The sequence below is a fragment of the Somniosus microcephalus genome, chromosome 27 (assembly GCF_052327205.1).
Source record: "Somniosus microcephalus isolate GS21.2 chromosome 27, FLI_Smic_1.0, whole genome shotgun sequence".
Classification (NCBI taxonomy): domain Eukaryota; kingdom Metazoa; phylum Chordata; class Chondrichthyes; order Squaliformes; family Somniosidae; genus Somniosus; species Somniosus microcephalus.
In genome coordinates, this window is record NC_141013.1 from 5,796,318 (window position 1) to 5,813,170 (window position 16,853).

Here is a 16,853-nt window from a genome sequence, read left to right on the forward strand (position 1 = left end):
GCTCCAGGAAAATCTACCCCATTAACTCTGTTCCTCTCTCTGCAGATGCTGCCTGACATGCTGAGTATTTCCAGCTGTTTTTATTTCAGATTTCCAGCATCCACAGTATTCTGCTTTTGTAAGAGAGTAAATTTACAAGGTTGCAAATTTCCGGGCACTGTAGGAGATTGGGTTATATCTAGTGTAATCCTTTTGGCTTCATCCATTCAGCTGTCTCAAAGTCTCTCCTACGACTGCGGGACATTTGCCAGGAAGGAACCAATGACTGTCTAATTATCCATTATATGTCAATTGTAACATGAGCTGAGAAATGGCCATTCTCAATATTGGTGGACAAACACTTAATGAGTTTGTAAGACACCCCACTGTCCGGGAATTCAAATATGTCAAGACCCCTGTTAAAATATCCTAATGTTGCACAAATGTGTTTTGTGTTCATTTGTAAACATCACCAGAATTAACTTCCAGACCATCGACCCATATTATGTAGGATGCACAGCACATGAATATTTGCCTCTATCTACAATATATATAAAATCGTATGTCCGCATACACTTCCCGTCAGCTTTTTTCATTATAAACCTATGCCATATTTATAATGAAAACTTTCTATGTAAACATGTCACGGCGTAATTACATCCTCCACCCTCTTAACTCAATAGATGCCAGTGATCAAAGTTGGAATACACCTTGTTCTGCAAGGCTCTGTACCAGCAGGGGTGTATGGGTATATCTGGGCATGTGTATATATATATGGGCATGTCCATTGGGGAGGAATTTTACAGAGTATTTTTTCCCTTATTAGCCCTGTTTTTTCCCTGTTTTTTTTGCCTCTCCCAGGAGATTACAAGGCTGTGAGGGTGGGTGTGAGGGTGGGTGTGAGGGTGGTTGGGTGGGTGTGAGGGAGGGTGTGAGGGTGGGTGGGTGTGAGGGTGGGTGTGAGGGGGTGAGGGTGGGTGGGTGTGAGGGTGGGGGTGAGGGTGGGTGGGTGTGAGGGTGGGGGTGAGGGTGGGTGGGGGGGGGGGTGGGTCGGTGAGGGAAGAAGTGTTTAGCCATGATGGTCCAACCATCACGTTGTGGGGCGGGCTTAATGGACCAGCTGGTCTTTACCTGCCCGTAAATTTTGTATGTTTGTATGTGTGGGTATGTGTGGTTATATGGTGTGCACCCACTTTTAATTGAAGCAGTTAGCACTGATTCATTCAAAGGCAAATTGGACAGATTTCTTTCAGGCAATAATATTTTGGGATTCAGTCTATGAGTAATGTGAGACATGACGTGTGGTGTGTGCAGCGTGCTCGGGAGGAACAGATGACTTTGGACCTCTGGTTCCCAAAGCTCTCCACCACTGGGGGTTTTCCTCACCTCATGTCTGGGTCTGTTGTAGACTCATTGATAGAGATTGATCGCTGTGATTGGTCAACAACCCCATTATCGTATCAGTGTGTCAGCCATGGCTCAGTGGGCAGCACCCTCGCTTCTGAGTCAGAAGGATTGTGGGTTCAAGAGACTTGAGCACAAAAATCCAGGCTAACACTCCCAGTGCGGTGCTGAGGGAGCGCTGCACTGTTGGAGGTGCCGTCTTTCAGATGAGACGTTAAGCCGAGGCTCCGTCTGCTCTCTCCGGTGGATGTAAAAGATCCCATGGCACTATTTCGAAGAAGAGCAGGGGAGTTCTCCCTGGTGTCCTGGGGCCAATATTTATCCCTCAACCAACGCCACTAAAAACAGATTATCTGGTCATTATCACATTGCTGTTTGTGGGAGCTTGCTGTGCGCAAATTGGCTGCCACGTTTCCCACATTACAACAGTGACTACACTTCAAATAGTACTTCATTGGCTGTAAAGCGCTTTGGGATGTCCAAGGCGCTATAGAAATACAAGTCTTTCTTTTCTTTCATACCAGGATGGTAGAAAACAAACTAGGTAAACCTTGGTCATTTTTGGTCAAGCAATTCCTATGTTCCTATGTGCTCGTTTCTTTTGGAGCTAAAAACAGTGGCATACATTTCGAGTTGTTGTGATCCGGAATGCACTGCCCGAAAGGGCGGTGGAAGCAGATTCAATAATAACTTTCAAAAAGGAAATTGGATAAATAGTTCACAAGGAGAAATTTGCTGGACTGTGGGGAAAGAGCGGGGCGGTGGGGGGGTGGGAGTGGGACCAATTGGAGAGCTCTATCAAAGAGCCGGCACAGGCACGATGGGCCGACTTGCCTCCTTCTGTGCTGTATAATTCTATGATACTCTTATCAAAGAATGACGGGATTTGAAATCTAGTGTGGAAGCTTGTTGTTTCCTCCTGGAGCCCCTAGCCTCAATCCCGGCCTCGTGGTGCGTCCATCTCTGTGATGGTCTCCTCACACATTGGGCCGTATTCGGAGCACCAGTAACAATTGCCGCAGTTAATTTTTTTGAGATCTTGACACTTGGACACTTTCTACAGATTCTCTTGGAATGCAGTGAAACTATAAATCCAGGAAAATAAATTGCTTTTGCTTCCAGATAAATTACAGGTTCTGACCATCAATGAGGCTGATTCTATGACAAGTTGTAACTCTCATTTCTATAGGGCCATTAGTACAAGAAAATGCTCCAAGGCACTTCACAGAGGGAAAGAAGAGGAATGAGAGCACCAGAAGTGACCGAAGCTTGGCCGAAGAGATGTGCTTTGAGAAGTGTTTTAAAAGTAAGAAAGTCTTTCTTTTCTATATAACACCTTTCACGACCTCAGGACAACCCAAAGTGCTTTACAGCCAATTAAGTACTTTTTGAAGTGTGGTCACTGTTGTAATGTAGGCAATTTTGCTGCCGCGTTTCCTACAACAGTGACTACACTTTAAAAATACATCAGTGGCTGTAAAGCTCTTTGGGGCGTCCTGAGGTGGTGAAACGCACTGTAGAAATGCGAGTCTGTCTTTCTTTCTTGCACAGCCTCCTGGCCTGTGGTGGTTGTGGGTTTTTGCATGTTCTGACTGTGTGTAAACTGCAGTATCGGGGCCCCCACACCATTACACCTTCACCACTTCCGTTCCCCTCCTCTCCTGAAGGTGCTGGTTCGTACTGGGGTGCGTTCCATCGCAGCCATCCAATTGGCCATTCTTGACGCGTGAGCCCAGGCGGTGAGCACCAACAGGATATTCAACCAGGCAATGCATCACAGGCCGAGCTCAATCTTGCCCTCGCTTGATATCCGCTAATGTGCACATTCCAGCAAGGACGCCAGTTAATGTCACCTCTTCTTGCCCCATCTGCAGCTAATTTGTATACCAATAATTCTGCTGGTTGCCGTGGAGAGACCGGATTACTAATATCAGCCACTGATTTGACTCAGTTTGTATTACTTCAATGATGAGGCCAATGGAACAAGCTGCAATGAACTTTATGAATGAACTAAAATCTGAAAGTAAATAACATCACATTCCCAATCAAAAAGAAAAGAAAGACTTGCATTTCTATAGCGCCTTTCACAACCTCAGGACGTTCCAAAGCGCTTTACAGCCAATGAAATACCTTTGATGTGTAGTCACTGTTGTAATGTCGGAAATGCAGCAGCCAATTTGCTCACAGCAAGCTCCCACACACAGCAATGTGATAATGACCAGATAATCTGTTTTAGTGATGTTGGTTGAGGGATAAATATTGGCCCAGGACACCGGGGAGAACTCACTCCTGCTCTTCTTCGAAATAGTGACCGTGGGATCTTTAGCGTCCACCTGAGTGAGCTGAAGGGGCCTCGGTTTAACGTCTCATCCGGAAGATGGATTAAATAGGGTTTAGTGCGGGACAGGATGCAAATGGCAGGGTTTTGGATAATTTGGAGTTGATGGATGACGTAGCAAAAGTCAATACTGTGTATGAAGAATGGCTTTTTCGGTGGGATACTGTGGGGGTTGTCAGTGCCTGTGGAACTGTGCCCACGACACAAAGCAGCATATTCAGGGCAGGACAGAACAAAATCGAATATATCTCCCCACGCACACTCACAGTATTGTGTTAACGGCTATATTTATATCAGCCTGAGGAAGAGAGTGTTTGAAGACCAGGACCTCAAACCCGGCACTAAGCTCATGGTCTACAGAGCAGCAGTGATACCCGCCCTGCTGTATGCCTCAGAGACATGGACCATGTACAGCAGGCACCTCAAAGCACTGGAGAGGTACCACCAACGCTGCCTCCGCAAGATCCTGCAAATCCATTGGCAGGATAGGCGCACCAGGCCAACATCCCCAGCATCGAAGCTTTGACCACGCTCGATCAGCTCCGATGGACGGGTCACATTGTCCGCATGCCCGATACGAGACTCCCAAAACAAGCGCTCTACTCGGAGCTCCGGCACGGCAAGAGAGCCCCAGGTGGGCAGAGGAAACTCTTCAAGGACACCCTCAAAGCCTCCTTGAAAAGTGTAACATCCCCATCGACACCTGGGAATCCCTGGCCCAAGACCACACAAAGTGGAGGAGAAGCATCCGGGAAGGCGCCGAACACCTCGAGTCTCTTCGCCGGGAGCAAGCGGAAGCCAAGCGCAGGCAGCGCAAGGAGCGCACGTCAACCCAAGCACCCCACCCACCCGCCCCTTCAACCACCGTCTGCCCCACCTGTGACAGAGACTGTAGGTCCCGCATTGGACTCATCAGTCACCTGAGAACTCATTTTTAGTGTGGAAGCAAGTCATCCTCAGTGCCGAGGGACTGCCTAAGAAGATGTCCATCAGCGCTCCAGGTAAACAGGTGTGCAATTTACACGTGCAACACATGACATATACCAATTTATTTATTTTAAGAGTGTAATTCTCTGCAGTCTCAGGAATACACAGCATTGTAATGTCGTGGTGTAATTAACAGCAGTGATCGTTTGCAGTGTCTGCGAGCACATTTTAATAATGTTTACCTTATTATCAAAGGACAGAATTAACCCAGGAATTTATTTACATACCAGAGTAAGGATTGTAACAGCTTGCTAATTGCCTGTTAGGTGATTAATAATCTTACAGCAGATGCTAATGGATTGGGCATGTTATTCCTTCCAAGGTGTACTTGTAGGAAGTGTGTGTTCGGCAGCTTAATTAGTGTGATAATTATGTACTTGTTGCAACTGCTTGCAAGCAAATACCAACAAACGTTAAAAGATTAAAGTGAATTATATCACTAAGAACTAATCATCTTTAAGTGTTTTTAAAACAGTTTGCTTTTAGTATTTGGGGAGATCAGGTGAATTTATGGCTGCGGCTTTTGAGAAATGGTGCAATTGGGTTTGAATGGTGAACATGAGAAATAAAGCATTTATACACCGGCTTATCGCATCTCTCAAACATCCCAAAGCACCCCACCTACAATGATTGACTGTGAAATGCAGTGGCTGTTATTAAGTAAGAAAGGACTTGCATTTATATAGCACTTTGTCACATCCTCAGTGAGTCCCAAAGCCAATGAGTTACCTTTGAAGTGTGGCCACCGTTAGGCAGGCACGAGGCACCTGGCAGTTTTCAGGAGAGAAGTTTGGAAATACACCTTCAAGCAAAGGACGGTAGAAGTGTGGAACTCGCTCCTGCACAAAAGCGGCAGAGGCTAGTTCAATTAATAATTTTAAATCGGAGCTCAGTATGTTTTGCTGGCCAAGGGTATTAAGGGATATGGAGCCATGCCAGGGAGATGGAGTTAGGATACAGAGCAGCCATGATCTCATTGTAGGGTGTGATGCGCCATCAATTACTCAAAAGACTGAAGTTGAGCGAGTAACAATCAGGCTTTTATTAACTAAAGAATGAAGGTCTTGTCTCGAGTGGTCGACCCGTCCAGAATACTAAGGGACTGGGAGGTAGTCACTTATATACCTGGAATAGTGGGAGGAGTCAGCCGAGGCATGTCCAGACCTGTACCTAGTGGAATACACATACAGACACAGACAGGTATGACAGTGGTTTACCACAGGGTGGTACAGGCTCGAGGGGCCAAATGGCCTACTGCTGATCCTATGTTCACACACCGAGGACCCACAAACAGCAAACTGCGTACAGTTTTGGTCTCCTTATTTAAGGAAGGATATACTTGCTTTGGAGGCAGTTCAGAGAAGGTTCACAAGGTTGATTTCAGAGATGAAGGGGCTGTCTTATGAAGAAAGCAGGTTGGGCCTATACTCATTGGAGTTTAGAAGAATGAGAGGGAATCTTATTGAAACATATAGGCCTAAAAATTCAGTTGCTTTGCGCCTCACATTAGTGCCCTAAGAGGGCGCAAAGCAACTAGCACCCGGGCGCGGCGTCGCCAACGCCTCCCGCGAAATTCAGCGGGAGGTTAGCAGCGGCGGAAAACGTTAGTGCCCTGTGGCGCTGCGCCGCTGGCGATGACGTCATTGCCATACACAGTGCCCCGCTCACGCCCCGGCTGCGATATCTGGTAGCGTCCCCTGACTTACTGCCGGACACTATGTCCAATGGGGTCAGGGGGGGCCTAACTTAAAGGGAAGGTGCCGGGCGGCCATTTTTGTTGCTGGCTGCCTGCCAGCACCTGCCCCCTCTGCCCCCCCGCGGAGTGCCGGCTGCGCTCCGTGAGCCTGGCACTTCTCTTGAGTGTCGGGCTCTTTTGCCGACACTCTGATCCCTGGTGGCCCAGGTGGGTCCCGGGTCGCGCTGCGCTCGGCCCCTCCCCTTTAATAAGGGGAGGAAGGCCTGCAGTACCGCGGCGCGACGTGCCACAGCAGCGCCCCTAGAGGGAGGCGGAGCACTTCCAGTAGCGCCCCGCCTCCCTCTTGGGGCGCTACCAATGAATTTCGGCCGCGGGGGCCCCGGCGAAGTTAGCGCCCCAAGTGGGGTGCGACTCAATTTTCCCCCCATAAGATTCTGAAGGGGTTTGACAGGGTAGATGCAGAGAGGATGTTTCCCCTCGTGGGGAATCTAGAACTAGGGGGCATAATTTCAGAATAAGGGGGCACCCTTTTAAATCAGAAATGAGGAGAAATTTCTTCTCTCAGAGGGTCGTGAATCTTTGGAATTCTCTTCCCCAGAGAGCTGTGGAGGCTGGGTCATTGAATATATTTAAGGTGGAGACAGACAGATTTTTGAACGATAAGGGAGTCAAGGGTTATGGGGAGTGGGCAGGGAAGTGGAGTTGAGGCCAAGATCAGATCAGCCATGATCTTATTGAATGGCGGAGCAGGCTCGAGGGGCCGAATGACCGACTCCTGCTCCTACGTCTTATGTTCTTATGTAAATGAGATGAGATACCTGTTAATGAGCTTTTTATGGTGTTTGTTGAGGGACAAGCATTACTCAGGGTACTGGGAGAAGTCCCTCCTCCACTTCAAATATAATCCCCATCGCTTGTAGTGGATGTGTTGGTGTTCATGTGATGTGCCGGCTATACACGTAACCATAATAGGTTAAGCCAAAAAGAAAATACTGCAGATGCTGGAAATCTGAAATAAAAACAGAAAATGCTGGAGAAACTCAGCAGGTCAGGCAACATCTGTAAAGAGAGAAACAGAGTTAACGTTTCAGGTCGATGACCTTTCGTCACAACTGGAATAGGTTAAGCCTCCTCATTTCGTTACTCTAACAGACTGAAGCTAAAGAAAGTCTTGCATTTCTACAGCGCCTTTCACGACCACCGGATGTCTCAAAGCGCTTTACAGACAATGAGGTACTTTTTGAAGTGGAGTCGCCATTGTAATGTGGGAAACGCGACAGCGAATTTGCTCACAGCAAGCTCCCACAAACAGCAATGTGATAATGACCGGATAACCTGTTTTAGTGATGTTGGTTGAGGGATAACTATTGGCCTCGGGACACTGGGGAGAACTCCCCTGCTCTTCTTCGAAATAGTGCCATGGGATCTTTTACGTCCACCTGAGCGAGCAGACGGGGCCTCGGTTTAACGTCTCATCCGAAAGACGGCACCTCTGACAGTGCAGCGCTCCCTCAGACATGCCAGATCATCAACACAGATACCATCATCACACGTGAGGACACCACCCACCAGGTACATGGTACATACTCATGTGACTCGGCCAACGTTGTCTACCTCATACGTTGCAGGAAAGGATGCCCCGGAGCATGGTACATCGGCGAGACCATGCAGACACTGCGACAACGGATGAACGGACACCGCGCAACAATCGCCAGGCAGGAGTGTTCCCTCCCAGTCGGGGAACACTTCAGCAGTCAAGGACATTCAGCCTCCGATCTTCGGGTAAGCATTCTCCAAGGCGGCCTTCGAGACACACGACAACGCAAAATCATCGAGCAGAAACTGATAGCAAAGTTCCGCACCCATGAGGGCGGCCTGAACCGGGATCTTGGATTCATGTCACGCTACATGTAACCCCACCTGACGTAGGGTCATCCAGACTCGAGTCGTCGTTGGCTTGTTCTCTCCACACAGATGCGGCCAGACCTGCTGTGATTTCCAGCAAAAAAAAAATGTTTTTTGTCTGTTTTTTTGTTTTTCATACAGACCCAAGCATCTGCAACATTTGACCCCTTGTGACCCCACCTCATTGTTCTTTGATGTAATGTTTTCCTGACTGACCTGTTTGGACACCATTTACACCTTTGATTGCTGTGATTATCTCTCTGCCGAGGTGTGATAAATGGCAGTTAGAAAGATTACCTGTAAACATCTGACATTATTCTCTGACTATATAAGCTGTGTTTTTATGCATCTCTCCACTTCACCTGTCGAAGGAGCAGCGCTCCGAAAGCTTGTGATTTCAAATAAAGCTGTTGGACTATAACCTGGTGTTGTGTGATTTCTTACATTTGTCCCTCAGTACTGCACTGGGAGTGTCAGCCTAGCTTTATGTGCTCAAGTCCCTGGAGTGGGACTTGAACCCACAACCTTCTGACTCAGAGGCGAGAGAGAGAGAGCACGACCCACTGCGCCACAGCTGACACTAGGTAACATATTCTCAACAGGCTGAAATCAAACAATATCCAGATGTTAAACTTAAACGGCAGTGTATGAATCCATGGCCCGCTAGGATTGTGTGTTACTCTCTTTCCCCTCACGGCTCTATTTTGATGAAACCAATTATCAAGACAAAGGACCAATTACACAAATACGGGATTAACGAGGTGCAAATTATTGAAGAGCTTGTTGAACTGCCCGAAATAACCAGTGCGCTTAATAGGTTATAAGTGGCACATTTGTAATTGATTCCTATGGTCCTGGCACAGGGTTAGCACTACATGCTTGACATAGTGGTTGCGCGTGATAAACCCGGATGGCATAAGCGGTGGGGACTGTAGTACTATATAATGTTTTCTTGAAAGCCATCGGCACAAACGAACAGGGCCTTGGTTTATCATTTGATCCGAAAGACGGCACCTCTGACAGAGCAGCACTGCCTCAGTACTGCCCCTCCGACAGTGCGGCGCTCCCTCAGTTCTGCCCCTCCGACAGCGCGGCGCTCCCTCAGTACTGCCCCTCCGACAGTGCTGTGCTCCCTCAGTACTGCCCCTCCGACAGTGCGGCGCTCCCTCAGTACTGCCCCTCCGACAGTGCAGCTCCCTCAGTACTGCCCCTCCAACAGTGCGGCACTCCCTCAGTACTGCCCCTCCGACAGTGCAACCCCTTCAGTACTGCCCCTCCGACAGTACGGCACTCCCTCAGTACTGCCCCTCCGACAGTGCGGCGCTCCCTCAGTACTGCCCCTCCGACAGTGCGGCGCTCCCTCAGTACTGCCCCTCCGACAGTGCGGCACTCCCTCAGTACTGCCCCTCCGACAGTGCGGCGCTCCCTCAGTACTGCCCTCCGACAGTGCGGCACTCCCTCAGTAATGCCCCTCCGACAGTGCTGCGCTTCCTCAGTACTGCCCCTCCGACAGTGCGGCGCTCCCTCAGTACTGCCCCTCCGACAGTGCAGCTCCCTCAGTACTGCCCCTCCAACAGTGCGGCACTCCCTCAGTACTGCTCCTCCGACAGTGCAGCCCCCTCAGTACTGCCCCTCCGACAGTGCAGCGCTCCCTCAGTACTGCCCCTCCAACAGTGCGGCGCTCCCTCAGTACTGCCCCTCCGACAGTGCGGCGCTCCCTCAGTACTGCCCCTCCGACAGTGCAGCTCCCTCAGTACTGCCCCTCCGACAGTGCAGCTCCCTCAGTACTGCCCCTCCGACAGTGCAGCGCTCCCTCAGTACTGCCCCTCCGACAGTGCAGCTCCCTCAGTACTGCCCCTCCGACAGTGCAGCTCCCTCAGTACTGTACTGGGAATGTCAGCCTGGAGTGAGACTTGAACTCACAACCTTCTGACTGGGAGGCGGAATGCTACCCACTGAGCCAAGCTGACACAATTGTACAATCACCAAGCTGACTGTGACACCTTCCGCCATCACATGTATCCAAACATTCCAGCAAGCATTGGTGTAAAAAAAATCTTTAATTTTAAAACAATCTGACAAAAAAAGTAACTGACATTAAAAATTTTAGCTCGTATTATGGAAATATGTATTAAAGAGATATGGTCAAAAAGTATTTGTCAAGGCATGTAGCAACAACTTACATTTATATACCCCCCCCCCACCCCATGTAGAGAATGTCTCAGAGAACATAATGGGGAGGGGGAGGGAAGGTGCGGGGCACGGGATGGGAAGAATTAAAGGGACACACTCTGAGCAGTCAATCAAATAGGATTTTAGGGATTTCTGAAGGTGATAATGCAATGATATAATTCACAGTGAAATGTGGCAAAATCAGTCTGATCGAAACAAAGTGACAGATAGCAATTCCACCCCTGGTGCCCCTTGCAAAGTAAGTCCAATATCTGAGTGCCACCATTTCTTGGAATCATTTGGGTGTGTGCCATGCACTCAAAGGCATTTCTCTGTTTGGCAAATAGATTTTTGCTAACTCACACTAAATTAATTTCTCATTAAGCAACAAGTGTTTGGAACTTTAATTAGAGGCAATGAAACCGATAAAGAAATAAAAGATAATGCTTTGGTGGAGATAAGGTGCTATGGGGAAAGAGTGAGGGGAGCTGGACTAATTGGAGAGCTCTTTCAAAGTGCCGGCACAGGCACGATGGGCTGAATGGCCTCCTGTGCTGTAAGATTCTTTGACTCTATGATAAAGGGCGAGGTGGCGAGGAGTGCAGCAAGCCACAAAGGATTGGATGAGGCCGGGAAGGAGGGAGGATGTCAATGAACGGTTGATGCAATGAAACGATAAACGAATTGATATTTATTGGTGTTGTTCACTGTATAAATGTCCAACGTTCCTGTTTAGTCAGCAGGTTAAGGATTGCTTGAAACCTCGCCAGTCACTTTATTGCTCAGCTCACTGGAGCTGGGCTGGAACTTGCTGACTGGGGAAAGGTTGAATTTTCTAGCTTTGCTCCATCGGTGTTGCCGACTCAAAGGCGAAATGGGGGTAAAGGAAGGGGGAAGGGGCGAGACGCTGGGACTTTGCAGGCAAAGGACATTGGCTTTAGGTGTCAACCATGATTCAGTGGGTAGCACTCTCACCTGAGTCAGAAGGTCATGGGTCCAGAGTCCCCACTCTTGGGACATATTCCGTGTTGAACCTCCCAGTGCAGTGCCGAGGGAGTGCTGCACTGTCGGAGGTACCATCTTTCGGCTGAGATGTTAAACTGAGGCCCCGTCTGCCCTCTGGGGATGTAAAAGATCCCACGGCACTATTTCGAAGAAGAGCAGGGGAGTCCTCGTCCTCAACCAACATCACTAAAACAGATTTATCTCATTGCTGTTTGTGGGAGCTTGCTGTGCGCAAATTGGCTGCTGCGTTTCCTACATTACAACAGTGACTACACTTCAAAAGTGCTTCGTTGGCTGTAAAGCACTTTGGGATGTCCTGAGGTTGTGAAAGGCGCTATAGAAAATGCAAGTTCATTCTTAATAAATAATAGTGCAAAAAAACTGAGAATATTTACAACAGAGTTGAAAATGAAGCTAGGTTTGAGCTTCTTCCATCCATTCTCTTCCCTCTCTTCCCCCAAGGTCCCCTCAGCTGCACAGCAGGTTATTCATGCTCTGTTTAGCCTGTCACTATGACTCAATCGGCTCCTGGCTACTACTGCCAGCCACCTTCCACATGTGTTACATTATACAATATGTTGGCAAAAGTGGGACACTGTGCACCCTTCCTGCCACGTTGCCTGAAACAGTCTTTACAACCCAGATGAACTGATGATGAGCCAGTCTCCGGGCTCCTTTTGAAATGTCATGCTAGAGAATGTCATGCCATAATACATTGATCAATCATGACAGAAACTTGACATTCAACCCATGCGATTAAAAAGTTTTGTACATTGAAGATCTGAAGTAATCTGGCAGCATTGGGCAAGACACTTGGCTCTCCTGTGCTAACTGGTCCTGTCACAGTATTATCTGTTCTGGAGTTTACATGGAGCTGGGATATGTCAGCTTAGGCCAAAACTACCATACTTGGGGAGAACATCAAGCATGTAATTCAATCGTAGTGAGCGGGAGTAGGTCGGAGAATCAGCACTATCGTGTTGTAGCCCAATCTCTGTCCCACCTTTCCCACATTGGAGAGTAACTTCAGAATTTACTGTCCAATTCATCTCACTGCGTGGTTCTGTCATCTCTTTGATGACTTAACAAACATCTCCCATCATTCTTCGACAGCACCTCCCAAACCCGCGACTGCTTCCACCTAGAAGGACAAGGGCAGCAGGCGCATGGGAAAACCACCACCTCCAAGTTCCCCTCCAAGTCACCCACACCACCCTGACTTGGAAATATATTGCCAATCCTTCATCGTCGCTGGGTCAAAATCCTGGAACTCCCTCCCTAACAGCACTGTGAGAGCACCTTCACCACACGGGCTGCAGCGGTTCAAGAAGGCGGTTCACCACCACATTCTCAAGGGCAATTAGGGATGGGCAATAAATGCTGGCCTTGCCAGCGACACCCACATCCCGAGAATGAATAAGAAAACAAAATTCAGTAACCAAGGAAGTAAAGCAGTCACAACGATCATAAAATACTCACACTCCCTACTTTTCATTTTACTATTTTACCAACAAACGCACAGTTTAAAGTATAACATACACACGCCATGTGACTTGAGATGAAATGATCAACAACGGGCTCTTTTACTCATTTTTATTTCTTAATCAGAAATGCAGTTAACCACATCTGGATTCTCAATTGACCACATGTGACTAGTGGCTAACGTATAGCCCACGCCACAAAACTGGCCCTAATTGGCACTGGTTTCCAAAGAGCAAGGCTATCTGATGATTCATCTGGTCAGCATGTGGAGCGGACCTCTGCGTATCGGGGCAAATCCCTGGAATCATTTACGAAACAGTTAGATGCAGCACTGCGGGGGAACCGTCAGGTTTATTCTGGACAGGCGAGCTAAGATGGGCTGAGTTGGACTCCCTCATCCGTATCTATCATACAGCACATCAGGGAGCAAAATCCTTCTTCAAAAATAAATCAAATCAAGATTTATGAAGCTACTTAAACCTGGATCTTGCTGTTAGAAAATACTAAGGGTAAACATTCCAGTCGTCCCTTTGTTTTAAAGGAGTTTCAGCTGAGCTGTTTTAATCATAAACAGCTCCTTTTATCACCATCTGATTGCAATTTTCCTAACTTATGTTCTGCATCTTAAATTGTCAATGAATTTGAAGATTCTCCACAGACACTCGGCTAAATGTTGATTCAATAAGGAGGGATGTGTTGCGTAGTGAGCAACATAATTGCCAACTCTAGTTGTGCAACCCTCAAAATGTTGATACCTGAATAGTATCGACATATTCTGCTCGCAATACACCAGCTGGCTCTGCTGATTTGCCTCCTTTATGTCAGTCGTGGCTCAGTGGGCAGCACCCTCGCCTCTGAGTCAGAAGGTTGTGGGTTCAAGTCCCGCTCCAGAGACTTGAGCACAAATATCCAGGCTGGCACTCCCAGTCCATAGGATTGCACAGGATATACGGCACAGAAACAGGCCATTCGACCCAACCAGTCCATGCCGGCGTTTATGCTCCACTCGAGCCTCCTCCCGGCTTTCCTCATCTAAATCTACCAGCATAACCCTCTATTCCCTTCTCCCTCATATGCTTGTCCAGCCTCCCATTAAATGCATCTATACCATTCACTTCAACCGCTCCCTGTGGGAGCGAGTTTCACATTCTCACCGCTCTCTGGGTAAAGAAGTTTCTCCTGAATTCCCAGTGCTGAGGGAGTGCTGCACTGTTGGAAGTGTCGTCTTTCGGATTAAACCAATGCCCCGTCTGCTCTCTCAGGTGGATGTAAAAGATCCCATGGCACTATTTTGAAGAAGAGCAGGGGGAGTTCTCCCCGGTGTCCTGGGCCAATATTTATCCCTCAACCAACATCATTAAAACAGATTATCTGCTCATTGTCTCATTGCTGTTTGTGGAAGCTTGCTGTGTGCAAATTGGCTGCCACGTTTCCTACATTACAACAGTGACAAGACTTCAAAAGTACTTCATTGGCTGTAAAGCGCTTTGGGATGTCCTGAGGTTGTGAAAAGCGCTGTAGAAATGCAAGTCTTTCTTTTTTCTTTTATAAAGGTGTTTGCGAACCATACAAAGAGCACATTATAAAAGGATTCTAATTGGTTGCAGAAGCATTAAGACACAGAGTCATAGCATCATAACAGCACAGAAGGAGGCTGTTCGGCCCATTGAGTCGGTGCCGGCTCTCTGTAGAGCAATCCAGTCACTCCCATTCCCCCGCTCTATCCCCGTATCCCTGCAAGTTTATTTCCCTCCAGTGCCGATACAGTCTCCCCTTGAAAACATTGAGTGTCTCCGCTTCCACCACTTCCGTCGGCAGCGAGTTCCAGGTCCTCACCACTCGCTGCATAAAACATTTTTTCCTCACATCCCCCCTGTATCTCTCGCCCAAAACCTTAAATCTGTGTCCCCTAGTCCTTGTACCATCAACTAGTGGGAGCAGCCTTTCCCCGTCTAGCCTATCCAAACCCGTCATAATCTTGTCCACCTCTATCAAATCACCCCTCAACCTCCTTTGCTCTAGTGAAAACAAACCCAGCTTCACGAAGGAGTTAGACATATTTCTTAAGGCTAAAGGGATCAAGGGATATGGGGAGAAAGCAGGGACAGGGTACTGAATTTGGATGATCAGCCATGATCGCATTGAATGGCGGTGCAGGCTCGAGGGGCCGAATGGCCTACTCCTGCTCCTATCTTCTATGTTTCTATGCTTCTCCAACCTGTCCTTGTAGCTAAGATCCCCATCCCCAGAACCATTCTGGTAAATCTCCTCTGCACCCTCTCAAGGGCCTTCACATCCTTCCTAAAGTGTGGTGACCAGAACTGGACGCAATACTCCAGTTGTGACCTAACCAGCACATCTATCTAAATGCACTCAACCACACAACGGTAGTATGTCAAGCTTCACGTCACCCTGCCCCATGAGTGGAGTAAGGGACTCAGACACCCTGTTGGAGGTCCAGCCCAGCAAGCCCCACGGGGAGCGGAGGAGGCTGAGTTACCAGCTTCTCCCAACCCAGGGCATCACCCTCTCCGTCCCATCTCATCTCCTTGCTACCGGGAATGGAGCCGCAAGGTCACCGTCTTCCCCTTGGTGGCAGCTACGGGGATGATAGAGGGAGACCGGAAGAAAGGGAAAGAGATGGAAAATGAACACGATACTTTACACCGAAAGCAGAAACCCCATTGAAGATCAGCTGTACAGCAAATTAATTGAACTCAAAGCACATCATTGGGTAAATGGGAAAAAAATACAGGACAAGGAGCCATCTGGGCCAACTCACTGGCTCCTGATAGAGGTTAACGGCCATCATGAAAGCTATTTCACTGCAATGGCAATATTTTTAATGGCAGCCTTTGAATTTATAAAACCCTTGTGTCTTATTCTGCTCGATGACTTATTGTGCCTTTGTGGAACCCGAGTTACAGTATTTGATTGTCTCAAATTACTTTTACAGGTTTACAACTTTAGATGGAATAGGAGACAACCAAGGAGGAGAACGAGAGAATGATTACTCTACTCCGATCTATTAGTTAAAGGGATAAACGTCTTTCATGCAATGCAGGCTAATAAAAATGCATTTATGGCAAATTAAAAGGGTGTTGTCACTGTGGAGTAATGTGTTTACTGTGGCTTTACTGTGTCTGCAAACTCAGCATCCTAGTTGACCTTGAACTGAGCTTCCGATCCCATATCCTCCCCCTCACAAAGACCGCCTACTTCCGCCTGCGTAACATCGCCCGTCTCCGCCCCTGCCTCAGCCCCTCTGCTGCTGAAACCCTCGTCCTTGCTTTTACCTCCAGACCAGTATTCCCTTTAATTTTTTGTTTGTTTGGCCGGGTTGGCCCCTTTAACGGGCTGTGTGTTCTGTTCAGTAGTCCGCGCGTGCGTTGTTTTTTTTCCCCAATTTGAAAGCCGGCTCACCGGCTGCGCGGGACCCCCGGAGCGTTGCCCGGCCACGCAGCTTAAAGGGGGACATTGCTCGACTGTTCCAACTCTCTCCTGGTCGGCCTCGCATCTTGCACCCTCCGAAGACTTGAGCTCATCCAAAACTCTGCTAGGAAGTTGTGCAGAAGAAACCTCGGCGAGCAGGTTGACTCCTCGTAGAAGCATAGAAACATAGAAAAATAGGAGCAGGAGTCGGCCATTCGGCTCTTCGAGCCTGCTCCGCCATTCAATATGATCATGGCTGATCCTCTATCTCAATACCATATTCCCGCTCTCTCTCCATACCCCTTGATGCCTTTTGTGTCTAGAAATCTATCTATCTCCTTCTTAAATATATTCAGTGACTTGGCCTCCACAGCCTTCTGTGGTAGAGAATTCCACAGGTTCACCACCCTCTGAGTGAAGAAATTTCTCCTCATCTCAGTCCTAAATGTCCTA

The 16,853-nt window shown here is 48.2% G+C and overlaps 1 long non-coding RNA gene across 1 annotated transcript; it reads left to right on the forward strand.

The window, feature by feature from the left end:
• Positions 1-2,573: 2,573 nt before the first annotated feature.
• On the forward strand, positions 2,574-16,064 carry LOC147099936 (uncharacterized). Its single transcript, XR_015073851.1, has 2 exons — positions 2,574-2,689; positions 15,925-16,064. It is a non-coding gene; the product is annotated as an uncharacterized LOC147099936 (long non-coding RNA).
• The last annotated feature ends 789 nt before the right edge of the window (positions 16,065-16,853 follow it).